Source organism: Pristis pectinata, chromosome 14, assembly GCF_009764475.1.
Source record: "Pristis pectinata isolate sPriPec2 chromosome 14, sPriPec2.1.pri, whole genome shotgun sequence".
Classification (NCBI taxonomy): domain Eukaryota; kingdom Metazoa; phylum Chordata; class Chondrichthyes; order Rhinopristiformes; family Pristidae; genus Pristis; species Pristis pectinata.
In genome coordinates, this window is record NC_067418.1 from 40,261,912 (window position 1) to 40,275,099 (window position 13,188).

Genomic DNA, 13,188 nt, shown 5'->3' on the forward strand with positions numbered 1-13,188 from the left:
TCTAATACTTGTTATAGCGACAACCAAGTTTCACGGTGTTCCACTATATGCTGCGCCACCTCACCTTCATGCCATCTGAGGACCTACAGAAGGAAATGGAAGAGGGAGAGGAAGTTAATGTAGACATCTAGTGTGCCACCATCTCCAACAGCTTCAGCACTACTGCCCGCTATAAGGGCCACTGCAGGCAGTAAGATCGCTCAACAGCACACGGCTCCCACCCCTTTAGGGCTGCTTCCAATTATACAACATCTTCTCCTGCAAGAAGAAGGGAGTTTACCACTGAATGTCTGGGTGATGTAGATGCTGAGGGCGATTGATGACAACTGTGCCAGATGAATGATGAAAGGGCGAGCACAGGGAGGTTAGGTATGAGTCCCAGCTGATAGCGATTGTTGGTAGGTGAGTTACAAGGTGTCGTGCAATGACCAGTATCTGGGGCTGGTAGTAGTTCAAGTGGGCAAACTACATTTGGAAGAGGATTTGTTGGCCTTGTCGTAAGTGCGAGCTCATTGAACTCTTGAGGCATTGTACCCAGGTCCTCAGGGCTTGACTCCTGGCACCAAACACAACAGCTCGCTGTTCCCACTGTCTGCTGACAGCTTGTCTGGAAGAAAAAGATGTAGAGTGAAACAATAATCTGCCCTCCAAAAAAATCAGAAAGTCCAAATGGTTCAGCATCTGGCTCACCAGGTGATGTTAGCTGTACTCACCATCCACTTGCCAGGGCCCTGGATCCCGTACTCCCCATCCAATCACCAGGCCCCATGGATCACACATTCCCCATCCAATCCACAGACCCCATGGATCCTGTGCTCCCCGTCCGATCAACAGGCTCCATGGATCATGCACTCTCTGTCCAATCAACAGGCTCCATGGATCCTACACTCCCTGTCCAATCGCCAGGCTGCATGGATCCTACACTCCCCATCCAATTGCCAGGATCCCAGAAAGGACACATCTCTGAGCTAATACCCTAAGCTGCTGACTATCTGCCCCATGATCCATTGAGACCCCTGATGCTGACTTTGACATCCAAACCCATTGCTCCTGTCACAACCTTAGACCCCCCCTCTCCAGCCAAGTCAACACATCAGCCTGGCTCTTCTTCCACAATCCTTCTCCTCAGGTTTCATTGTCATCCTAAACCCCAAACCCAGACTCTGGCCTGAATCCCAACCAGCACAGGTTCAACCTGTAAGTGTGCAACACTCATTTATCTGCAACTGAAGTTTGCAACAAAGGTGGAAGGCCCACAACTCACTGGTGCCCTTTTGCAACACCTGGGCTGCACCCCTATTTGGGTGCACTAAGTTTGTAGGCCTATGCTCTCTATACTGAGCAATGTCTGGGAGATCACTGCCTCTCCTGCTTCCCATCTTCAGTGGTGACACACTATTTAAGAGCAAGAAAATCTTCAACAGGTTGTGGAGGAGCCACTAGCTGCCATTCTGCCACGAGAGGAGAGTCTGTCAGATGGCATCATGAACCCCAGACCTGGCCCGGACAATTTTCATTAAAGTCACTGTTCCCAAGGAAGGCAAGAAAACTGCATCCCAGGTAGGACTCTCATCTCTACTCAGTGCTGGTAAACCGCAGCAAAATCAACATCAGTTCAGTCTCTTATACCTCAAATGGCATAGCTGACGTCTGCGAGGGAATACTACAATTGTCAGACTGTGGCTCGTCTATTGACAGTATCCAACATAAGGCTGCACGCCTTCATCTGATGCATCAGTGCCTATGAAATATTGGCCACACCTGTTGGCCAAATCGTAATTGCACACTTGCAGATTCGGTGATGTCAACTTACTGTCCTCTCTCAAACTGTCCATGTCCCTATGCATATATTTTGCATCCTCCTCACAACTTACCCAGGTAAGCACTTGAACCATCTAGGCACAGAAGTGCTGAAAGATGGGGTTAATATGGATGGGTGCGCGCTGGCCAGTGTGGACATGGTGGGCTGAATGGCCTGTTTCCATGCTGTATGACTCTATGACACATTTGCATCATCAGTAACCTTGGATACATTACACTGGTTTCCTTCCACTAAAGCGTTCATATACTGTAGGTTAAGTAGATGAAATCCCAACACTGACATTTGCAATAGTGCAATCATCACAGGGCAAAATCCTGAAACTCCTTCCCCAGCAGAACTGCAGGAACAACTTCACTGTAAGGAGTGCAATGGATTAAGAAGGGAACTCCCCACAAGAAATTGAGGAAAGACCAATGGTCGCTGGTGTTATCAGGAACACTCACATTCCATGAATGAATTTTAAAAAAGACAACTCGCTCTGCATTGCAGCTCAAAAGATAATGCTTAATGGTTAGAAATGGTAAAGAGACAAATAAGGACCGCGAAAATGCCAGACTCCATCCCCACCCCCCCCAAGAATAAGAAAGCAATACAGATTATGTACCATTTTAATAATTAATGCATAAAGTGACTACCTGTGTAATACTTGCCCGGATTCTTCTAGCTTTTCTTTCAGACATTCATTTCATTGCGACTATGGTATTGCTAGCACTAAAGCAGAGATGGAGAAAGAAGAGGGCATCAATTATTTACACATGTAACAAATAAAATATTCATAGTCTTAAGCTAAATGTGCACCCATTTGCAAGTTCTATTAATGCTCCTACATGAAGCAGACTTACATCGTCCAAAATCAGTAACCTGCCATCAGGTGTGTCAGTGCAATGTAGGCCTGTGTTTTCACAGAACTGGTTAGAGTCGAATGTCTTCCTTTTGGTGATTGGAGGAGAGTCGAGGGGGGGATATCAGAGGTAGTTTTTTTACACACACACAGAGTGGTGGGTGCATGGAACACGCTGCTAGGGGTGCTGGTAGAGGCAGATACATTAGACACTTAAGAGACTCTTAGATAGGCACATGGATGATAGAAAAAGATTAAGATATCTTTATTAGTCACGTGTACATTGAAACACACAGTAAAATACATCTTTTGCGTAGAGTGTTCTGGGGGCAGCCCGCAAGTGGCGCCACGCTTCTGGCACCAACGTAGCATGCCCACAACTTCCTAACCCGTACGTCTTTGGAATGTGGGAGAAAACCAGCTGGAGGAAACCCATGCGATCATGGGGAGAACGTACAAATTCCTTACAGACAGCAGCCAGAATTGAACCCTGGGTCGCTGGCGCCGTAAAGCATTACGCTAACCACTACACTAGGAGGGAAGGGTTAGATTGATCTTAGAGTAGGTTAAAAGGTCAGCACAACATCATGGGCCAAAGGGCCTGCACTGTGCTGTAATGTTCTATGTTCTAAAGTGGATCCAGTAGCAAAATGACATTTGCTGTGGGCCAGGAGAGCTTCCTACTTCTTACTCCCCCAAGATCTCCACTCGTTTACCACACTCTCTCTTTTCCCCATCACCTCTTTTGCAGTATTCAGCATCCTCCCCCATCCCCTTAATCCTTCACAATGACAGATCTTCTCCAACCCCTGCTGTGGGCTTCTGCCTGACTGTCTAATGCAGCTCCTCAATCTGGTCACCCACTGAGTGGGAAACAGACTACAAAATGCAATCCTGTTGATAAATTTTCTGGGATTTGAGAGCTTGCTGGCTGCAAACACATGCCCACATGCCCACCTCCCTATAAATATTAGGACCCATAATATAACAACTTATCACCTGGCAATGTCAAGAAGGGAAACAGAACAAGAAACTTGTTAAAGAATTACACCCCATGCTGTTTGATACTCAGGAAGAACGAGAATCTGCATTGTTCTCTTCTTTTTCTAGAATCGTCATAGAGACATCCAGCACAGAAACACATCCCTTAGCTCACAGTCTGCAGTGACCATCAAGCATCCATTTTACTCATTGTGTAATTTCGTTTCATTGTGTAATGAGCCCTAACACAGTCATACAGCATGGAAACATGCTCTTCAGTCCACCTGTGTCCCACTGACAATCAAGCACCCATCAGCACTAATCCCATGTCCCTCTCTCATCCCCATTAGTTTCCCACTTCCACCTGCTTATCCTACCTCCCACTTATACAATAGGGGTGATTTACAGTGGACAATTAATCTACCAAGCAGCATGTCTTTGGGATGTGGGTGCAGCACCCAGGGGAAACCCACAGAGTCACGGGGAGAATGTGCAGACCTTGCACAGTCAGCACCAAAGGTCAGGATCGAAGCCCCAGGTCACTGGACCTGTGAGGCAGCAGTACTAACCACTGCGACCATTTATAGAAAAGTGATGCAATGTAAAAAAAATTGTAAATGGATGTGATATATTAAGATCAATGTAATGCAGATTGATGGTACTTTAGCATTAACTATCAGCTTCTCTGTAAGTTCTTCCCCAGGTAATATACAATTAATTCATACAAAACACAGAATGCATAGACAATGATGAATAAAATATTATTTGCTTTTATGTAATACCTTTATTAATTTCAGGATGTTCATTAGCAGTTTTCAACTCATGAAGTATTTCTGATGTGTATTCACTGGAGTGGATGTAGGACATTGCATACACACAGAGGAGATATTTGTTTTGGCTATAGGATGCAAAACAGGCAAGAGCATAAATCAAACTGTCAGTGTTCTACTATCTGAGATAAACTTCACCAAAATACTAAAAGTGGAAGTGAAGAGTTAAACCATGAGTTTAATGAACCTGTTTCAGTTCTAAAAGCAAAACACAGCAGATGGTGGAAGTCTGAAATAAACAGAGAAAATACTGGCAATACTCAGCAGGTCAGGTATCTGGTGAGTATTTGCAGCATTTTCTCTCTTTCATGGTACTTCCATGTGTGGTGGTGTCCACTTTCCTGTTTCCATGGGTGCTGTGTACATAATATAAATGGCTCAAGAGGAATTAATTGAAATGACCTTTAGCAATAAGCTAGGGATGAGCATTGACGACTGCCTGGTTTAGGTCAGATCCCATTTGTGTATGAAGTTCAAAACTGATTCATAGATCATAATCTCTTGAAGAGGCAAGCAGTTAGAAATCACAGACTCAGATCAGTGAAATAATATAGCACAGAAGGGAGACAGATACAATTGCTCTGGGACTGCCAAACCATCACTGCATTCTACTGTGACAATTTTAGCTTGCTAGAGTATGTATTTTCCTGGTGCAACCAGCTGAAGACAGACAAGTGAAAGTGGATCCAGCAGCTAATTGATATTTGCTGTGAGCCAGGAGGAGCTTCCTACTCCCCCAAGATCTCCACTCTTTTACCACCATCTCTCTTTTCCCGCCACATCTTTTGCAGTGCTCGGTGTCCTCCCCCATTCCCTTAATCCTTTACAATGTCAGGTCTTCTCCAACCCCTGCTGTGGGCTTCTGTACCCAGGGTAGGACTTATACAGTGAATGGTAGGGCCCTGGGGAGTGTAATGGAACAGAGAGACCAAGGAGTGCATAGTTCGCTAAAAGCAGCGTCACAGGTAGATAGGGTGTGAAGAAGGCGTTTGGCCCGCTGGCCTTCATCTGTCATGGCATTGAGTATAGCAGTTGGGAAGCTGTGTTGCAGTTATATAAGATGTTGGTGAGGCTGCACTTGGGAGTATTGTGTACAGTTTTGGTAACTCTGTTATAGGAAAGATGTTATTAAGTAAGAAACTATACAGAAAAGATTTACCAGGATGTTGCCAGGACTTGGGAGCCCAAGTTACAAGGAGAGCTTGCGCAGACTAGGACTTTATTCTCCGGAACGGAGGAGGTTGAAGGGTGACCTGACAGAGGTATTTAAGATCATGAGGAGCATAGAAGGGGTAAAAGCACATAGGTTTTCCCAGGGAGGGGCTGCTAAAAACAAGAGGGCATAGTTTTAAGATCAGAGGAGAGAGATTTAAAAGGGACATCAGGGGCAGCTTCTTCACACAAAGAGTGGTGCGTATTTGGAATGAGCTGCCAGAAATAGTGGTTGAGGCGGGCACATTAGCAACATTTAAAAGCCATCTAGATAAGTACATAGATAGGAGAGGTCTAGAGGGCTGTGGGCCAAATGCAGGGAGATGGAAATAGCTTGCTGGGCAACAAAGTCGGCATGGATGAGTTGGGCTGAAAGGCCTGCTTCTATGCTGTACGACTCTGTGACTCCATAACATCCCAAGACAGATGAAATGGGCTAACCAGGGAATACCCAAGTTGTGAGAATCAACTCTTTAATAAATGAGCTTTACTTGTGTTACTAAAATTTGGCCAAGCAATTCACTCTTTTGAAAGAAAGATTGAAAAACTTAAGATCATACTTCTTCAGGGTAAGAGGTGAGAAAGGACTTGGGAGGTGGTTTTCAGGCAAGGATTCCTGGAAGAGCCAGCAAAGCATGAAGATGAGACATTGCTTTTTTTTCAAGAAAGGGTTTAGAGTACAAGAAGGGTGGTCAAGTGAGGGCCTAGCACCTCCTTCTGTACTGCCTTGGTAAAGCCATCCAGAATGGGACAGGATGAGCTCTGAAATCATGCATATTACTGACATTCAGACTAAAGGTAAGGTTAAAAGGGATGGTGCAAGAGCTGTCCTAGTACTGAGCCCATGTAATTGAAATCAGGAAGGTTTCCCACCTTACATATTTCTAATAAATTCATGAATGTGTAGAAAACAGCTATTGGCTTTCCTGTCAGGGAAAGAGGAAAGAAAACTCCCTTGTTGTTATTTTAACTAGGAGTTCATCTAGAGGAACTTCAGTTCTTTGAAGAACTGACAACTGTATCTCAGGGGGAATGATAATATCCAAAAGTTTCTCCCCTTTCCAACCAAGTATAGGGGAAAATAATTCTCAAAATCTTCAATGAAATGCATTGTATGCAGGCACTTTGCACTATTTGGATTTCAGGTACCCCTTCCATGTGATGTGCTAAATTCAAGGCTCAGATATCCTTTCAATCAGAGTTCTTTCTCCCCCCAAGTGACATGAATTAAAACAAAAACTAATTAGCAAAGAGTCCAAATCCAGTTTATACAAACTTGAACACAGCTTAGCCAATTTACCTCAGTCTCCTCATGAATAAGAGTAAATTTTAAGCTGTGTAGGATGCTCATAACTATATCTGCAACTTTCATTCCCCACCCAGATGCAATCTGTTGCCAGCTCTTTGATTCATTATCATCCTTCTATACACCAGAGTTAGTCAGTCTCAGTGAGATGGTGATATCCCCTACTCATACTGTCATTGTTCAAAATCTGGAATAAACACACCATGCTCTGCATAAAACACACTGTTCTTTTTCCAGTTTTATATCTGATAACATTAATTCAGCACCATCCACAGTGTAAAACTATCGTTTCTAAATCTAATGGTATCTCTCCATTGTGCGTATCTTATAAAGTTATAGAACGTAAGACAGCTATCCAAGGAGACATCAGCACATCTTATATTTATATTATGGTCCCTCTGACAGCCAAGTTATGTGGAGTTTTTGCTTGTCAAACAATGAGCTGGATCCTGTGCCTTGTGGCTGAACCCTCTGCTATCCTCATGGCTGCTCTCACCTCTAGAGGCCTCAGTGCTGCAGAGGAATGGGCTGTGAGGAGCAATCAGTCTTCGGGCAGGGTAAAAGGAGGCCCTGCCCACGGACAAACTGACAACTGACCGACAGCTCGCACTGCCAGGACTTTCTAAATGTGTCTGATGATGGGCGCTACTTGGGCAAGTAGCAAAATAATTAAATCATTTTAGAAATGAAAAGTTTGTAAATAAGGTTTTAAAGACTATAAAATAAGTTGGAGACGTAGAGACTACAGATGCTGGAATCCGGAGCAACACACAAACCGCTGGAGGAACTCAGCAGGTCAGGCAGCATCTATGGAGGAAAATGGACAGTCAGTGTTTTAGGTTGAGACCCTTCATCTGGACTGAATTATAACTTCATTTAATAACAAAGTTAACCGATGTAATTAATTAATACATTAACATTACTTAAAATAAAATTTAAAAAGTCATACCTTTTTAATGAAGGTTGGCAACTCAATTCAAATGAATGGAGATGCAGATGTGCCAGCTAAGGATGATGCAAAACTGAGGAAGCAGATACAACATATATCTGATCCATTGGCTCAGATCATTGCAGAATGCCCCAGGATAAAATGGTGAGTCCAAGGATAGAGTGGGAGATTAGATGGTCAATGCAATGTTGATGCCATCTACAAATTTGGAAAATGTGGAGTTGAGTAACTGACATGCTCCTGATGCTCTTAAATAGGAAGAGCCTGGCAGAAAATTGCCCCAGCTTTCTCCTCCAAGAATGGAGTAAAGGAAGCTCCTGTCTCCCCGCATCCAACCCTCTGGGCAGTGCTGGTCACAGGAAATGTCCGGCTGTTGAGGCTCTAAGGATGAAGGCATCCTGTGTGCTTCCTTGAAAAATGGGGCTGGCCAACAGGAAATTCTCCTGATGATCCACAACCTACTGGACACTGAGGGAGTAGAAACCCATCTTGTTGGGGGAAAGGTCCAGGTTGTTGATGGGAGCCCTCATAGGCATGAGTGCTGTCAATGGTTACTTGTACTTACGAGAGGCCTGAAATACTGGCAAATCCCAGTGATCACAAGACAAAGGAGCAGAAGTAGGCCATTTGGCCCATCGAGTCTGCTCCATGAGCTACACTAAAAATTATTCCAATCCAGCCCCAATTTCCGGCCTTGTCCCCATATCCCCGTATCCCTTGATACCTTGACTAATTAGATACCTATCTATCTCCTCCTTAAACGCCCCCTAGTGATTGGGCCTCCACAGCTGTACATGGCAAAGAATTCCATAATTTCACTACCCTGGCTAAAGAAATTTCTCATTTCTGTTTTAAACCGGTACCCTCTAATTCTAAGATTGTGCCCTCTAGTCCTGGACTCACCCACCAAGGGAAACAGCTTAGCCACATCTACTCTGTCTGGTCCTTTCAACATCCCAAATGTTTCTATGAGGTCCCCTCTCATTCTTCTGTACTCCAGTGAGTACAGTCCAAGAGCCAACAAACGCTCATCGTATGTAAGCCCTTTCATTCCGGGAATCATCCTTGTAAATCTCCTCTGAACCCTCTCCAACATCAGCACATCCTTCCTAAGATATGGGGCCCAAAAGTGCACACAATATTCCAAATGAGGCCTCACCAGTGCTCCATAGAGTTTCATCAACACTTCCTTAATTTTAGACACTATACCTCTCGAAATGAATGCCAACATAGCATTCGCTTTCTTTACCACCGATCCAACCTGGTGATTAACCTTTAGGGTATCCTGCACGAGTACCCCCCAAGTCCCTTTGTACTTCCATACTTGAATTTTCTCCCCATCTAGATAATAATCTGCCCGCTTATTTCTTTTTCCAAAGTGTACAACGGCACATTTCTCAACATTGAATCTCGTCTGCCATTTCTTTGCCCATTCTTCTAAACTATCTAAGTCTCTCTGCAACTTTCCTGTTTCTTCAATACTCCCTACTCCTCCACCTATCTTGGTGTCATTTGCAAACTTAGCCACAAAACCACTTACTCCATCATCCAAATCGTTAATGTACAAAGTAAAAAGAAGCGGCCCCAACACCGACCCCTGCGGAACACCACTAGTAACCGGTAGCCAACCAGAACAGGATCCCTTTATTCCCACCCTTTGCTTTCTGCCTACCAGCCAATGCTCCACCCATTCTAATATCCTACCTGTAATTCCATGAGCTCTCATCTTATTAATCAGCCTCTTGTGCGGCACCTTGTCGAAGGCCTTTTGAAAGTCTAAATACACAACATCCACAACCTCTCCCTTCTGCACCCTACCTGAGATTTCCTCAAAAGACTCCAATAGGTTGGTCAGGCAGGATCTTCCCTTCACCAAACCTTGCTGGCTTGGACCTACCTTGCCTTGCACCTCTAGGTATTCCATAACCTCATCCTTGAGGATCGATTCCAATATCTTTCCCACCACTGATGTCAGACTATGGGTCTGTAATTTCCTTTATGCTGCCTCCCACCTTTCTTATACAGTGGAACTACATTTGCAACCCTCCAGTCCTCCGGAACCATGCCGGAGTCTATTGATAGCTGGAGAATTATCACCAATGCCTCCGCAATCTGTAAAGCCACCTCCTTCAGAACCCAGGGGTGCACCTCATCTGGTCCGGGAGACTTATCTGTGCTTGAAGATGTCTTCTGCTGCTCATTATAATAAAAAGTGAAATTATTTCTTCATGAATGCATGGCCTGGGCAACTTCTCCAATACTGAAATGAGCAGCAAGTTGGAAGACATGGCAGAGATCTGCTGCTGATGCACAAAAAGATCCTGTGTTGAGGAAATTGAAAATCAAGGTCTTGACCTCCACAGGGAGCACAGTTCAGACACAAGACCATGGCCGAAGGTCTATCCGCAGAATGTCACATACCTCAGTGACGGCAGCCTTGGAAGACCCGAGCCTATGAATACATTGCTGATTAGAGAGGTGAAGGGAGAATGTGGTGTCTCAGAATACTTTTTGGGACATACTGAGGGGCATGTCTGTGCCTTGTTCCCCAAAGTCCCAGACCCACCATGCACAGCCAATCTCTATTCACGCCAAAGCTTTCAGTAATGTAGTCCTGCCTGCAGTGTCGCTACTGAGACCTCCACTGAACGAGCTTCTCAGCAGCTAAATCTAGGGAAAGAACTCCCTGTTGGACTGAGCATGCTGCAGGCTTCGGAAAGTATTTGAGTAACCTGCAGTCAATTCTGTAGCTGTATAGTTCAATTTCATTCAGATCATCTTTGTGAGGCTATTATGACAGAGTTGAGGATACAAGTGGTAAGAATTTCCTGTTGCCATCAGAGTGTTCATTTAAATAACGAAAAAGCAACAAGCTAGTGTGATTACTCCCAATAGCAGCGGTTCTGTGGGTTGTAGCCAAAAGGTCCAATTTATGTAGAAGGATATTGCTTACATCGTGACATCACTGGTGCATGCTTTATTCCGGAGAAACATCAGACACACGAACGTGAATGGTGCTTGGAAGAGTCCGGTCCAATTCACAATGAGCACAAGTTCAACCAGAAAGATTACTAATCCAGGGGTTAAATCACTTGTGTACATAACTTGCACATAAAAACAAAACATTAGTTCACTCATTAAATTTTTAGGGAGATGTTGCTTGTTAGTCCAGTGATCCACATACCTTCTGTCTTGTGTTTGCAACATTGATTCCATCAGGCTTTACACGTGTTATTCAACTTATTTCTGATGGGCTTCTGGAGAGCCATTAGGAAATTTGATCAATTTTCCAACATGCAGCAGGAAAAAAACATTTCAAGCTGGCATCTTACTCAAAAGGATGCTCTTAATGTTGAGTAGTAATGTGCAGTAGTAGTAGCAGGAACCTCAAACTAAAGACATAAATGGTACATATTTGAGTGAGCCCTCTCTATTCTGTCTGTCTTTCCAATTGGAAATGAAAGTTCCCATGGCATGCTTTGAAGAGGAACAGTGAGTTTCATGGGATCTTTTTTAATATTCCTTCCAATACAAAAAAATCAATTGGTCCTTTAATTTAACATGTAGGCTTGTGGTATTTTGCTGTGAGCAAAATAGTGGTACATTTTCCCCACAGACAAATCCTCATTCATTTACCTAGAAATTCTACAGTAAAACTCTGTTGCTTTCAGCATTATGCAATTTAAAATCTTTTTTTTTTCCTGATTTTCCAGAACAAGACACAGTAACAACCATTTCCAGATTGTTTTGTGCAATTGGGAAATTTGACAGGGCAATTTCTATGTCAGGAGCATCGGAAATAACATCAGTCACTGTGCAATACTCTTCCTGGAGAAATGAAAGGGGAACTTGGATGATGTTGTTCTAAGAGCACTGGTTGCTGGACACTCACAGGACAATGTGGTCTTACTCCCACAGCACCAACATCGGAGGTCAGCAAGATAAGCAAAGTGCTTACCTATATCCTAGCACTGCCAATATACTACTGGTCCTATCCCCCCACCCCTCCTGAATTTGATCCTCCCAACACAATGCCAGCAATCCCCCAATTACCTCCAGCATCAAAGAGCCATTGTTTTATCAACAATTCCTCCAGAAGTTAATAACAGAAATTGCTGGAAATACTCATCAGGTCAGACAGCATCTGCGGAGAGAGAAGAAAAGTTAATGGCACAGGTCAATGACCTTCATCAGAACAGCAAATGCCAGGCTTCCCTTTCCCCTTGCCTACCAACCCCAAGTTCCTGTCTTTTGCTCTGGGCTGCACTCTTATACTTCCCACCCCCACCAAGTGCTGAGATCCAATGCTCCACCTGTCTCCCTCCTCCCTCCACCATCCCACTTCCAGCCACAATCCCGTATGGAGCAACACACACAAAATGCTGGAGGAACTCAGCAGGTCAGGCAGCATCTGTGGAGGGAAATAAACAGTCGACGTTTCGGGTCGAGACCCTTCATCAAGACTGGAAAGGAAGAGGGCAGAAGCCAGAATAAGGAGGTCGGGGAGGGGGAGGAGCACAAGCTGAGAGGTGAGTCCAGGTGAGGGGGGGGGGGAGGTAAGTGGATGGGGGAGGGGGGATGAAAGGGAGTGATGTAAGAAGCTGAGAGGTGATAGGTAGAAGGGGCAAAGGGCTAGAGGAGGAGGAATCCAGTAGGAGAGGGCAGTAGACCATGGAATAAAGGGAAGGAGGTGGGGAATAGATGGGCAGGTCATAAGGGCAGGGGAAGGGAAAGGGAAGGGATGAGGGGGCCACAGGAATGAGGGAAAACAAAGGGAGGAGGAAGGAAACAAAAAGGGTTGGGAAGAGGGGAGGGGTTACCAGAGGTTAGAGAAATCGATGTTGATTCTACCTATCACCTTTCAGCTTCTTACATCACTCCCTTTCACCCCCCTCCCCCACCCACCTACCTTCCCCCTATCACCTGAACTCATCTATCACCTGCCAGCTTGAGCTCCTCCCCCTCCCCACCCCCTGACCTTCTTATTCCGGCTTCTGCCCTCTTCCTTTCCAGTCCTGATGAAGGGTCTCGGCCCGAAATGTCGACTGTTTATTTCCCTCCATAGATGCTGCCTGTCCTGCTGAGTTCCTCCAGCATTTTGTGTGTGTTGTCCCAGATTCCAACATTTGCAGAATCTCGTGCCTCTGACTAGCCCAAAAGGGGCTACAGTCAACCTCTGACATTCAGCGTCAGCAGAAGAGGACTGGGAAACAGACCAGTGCGCAAGAAAGGTGCAAAATATGCCAC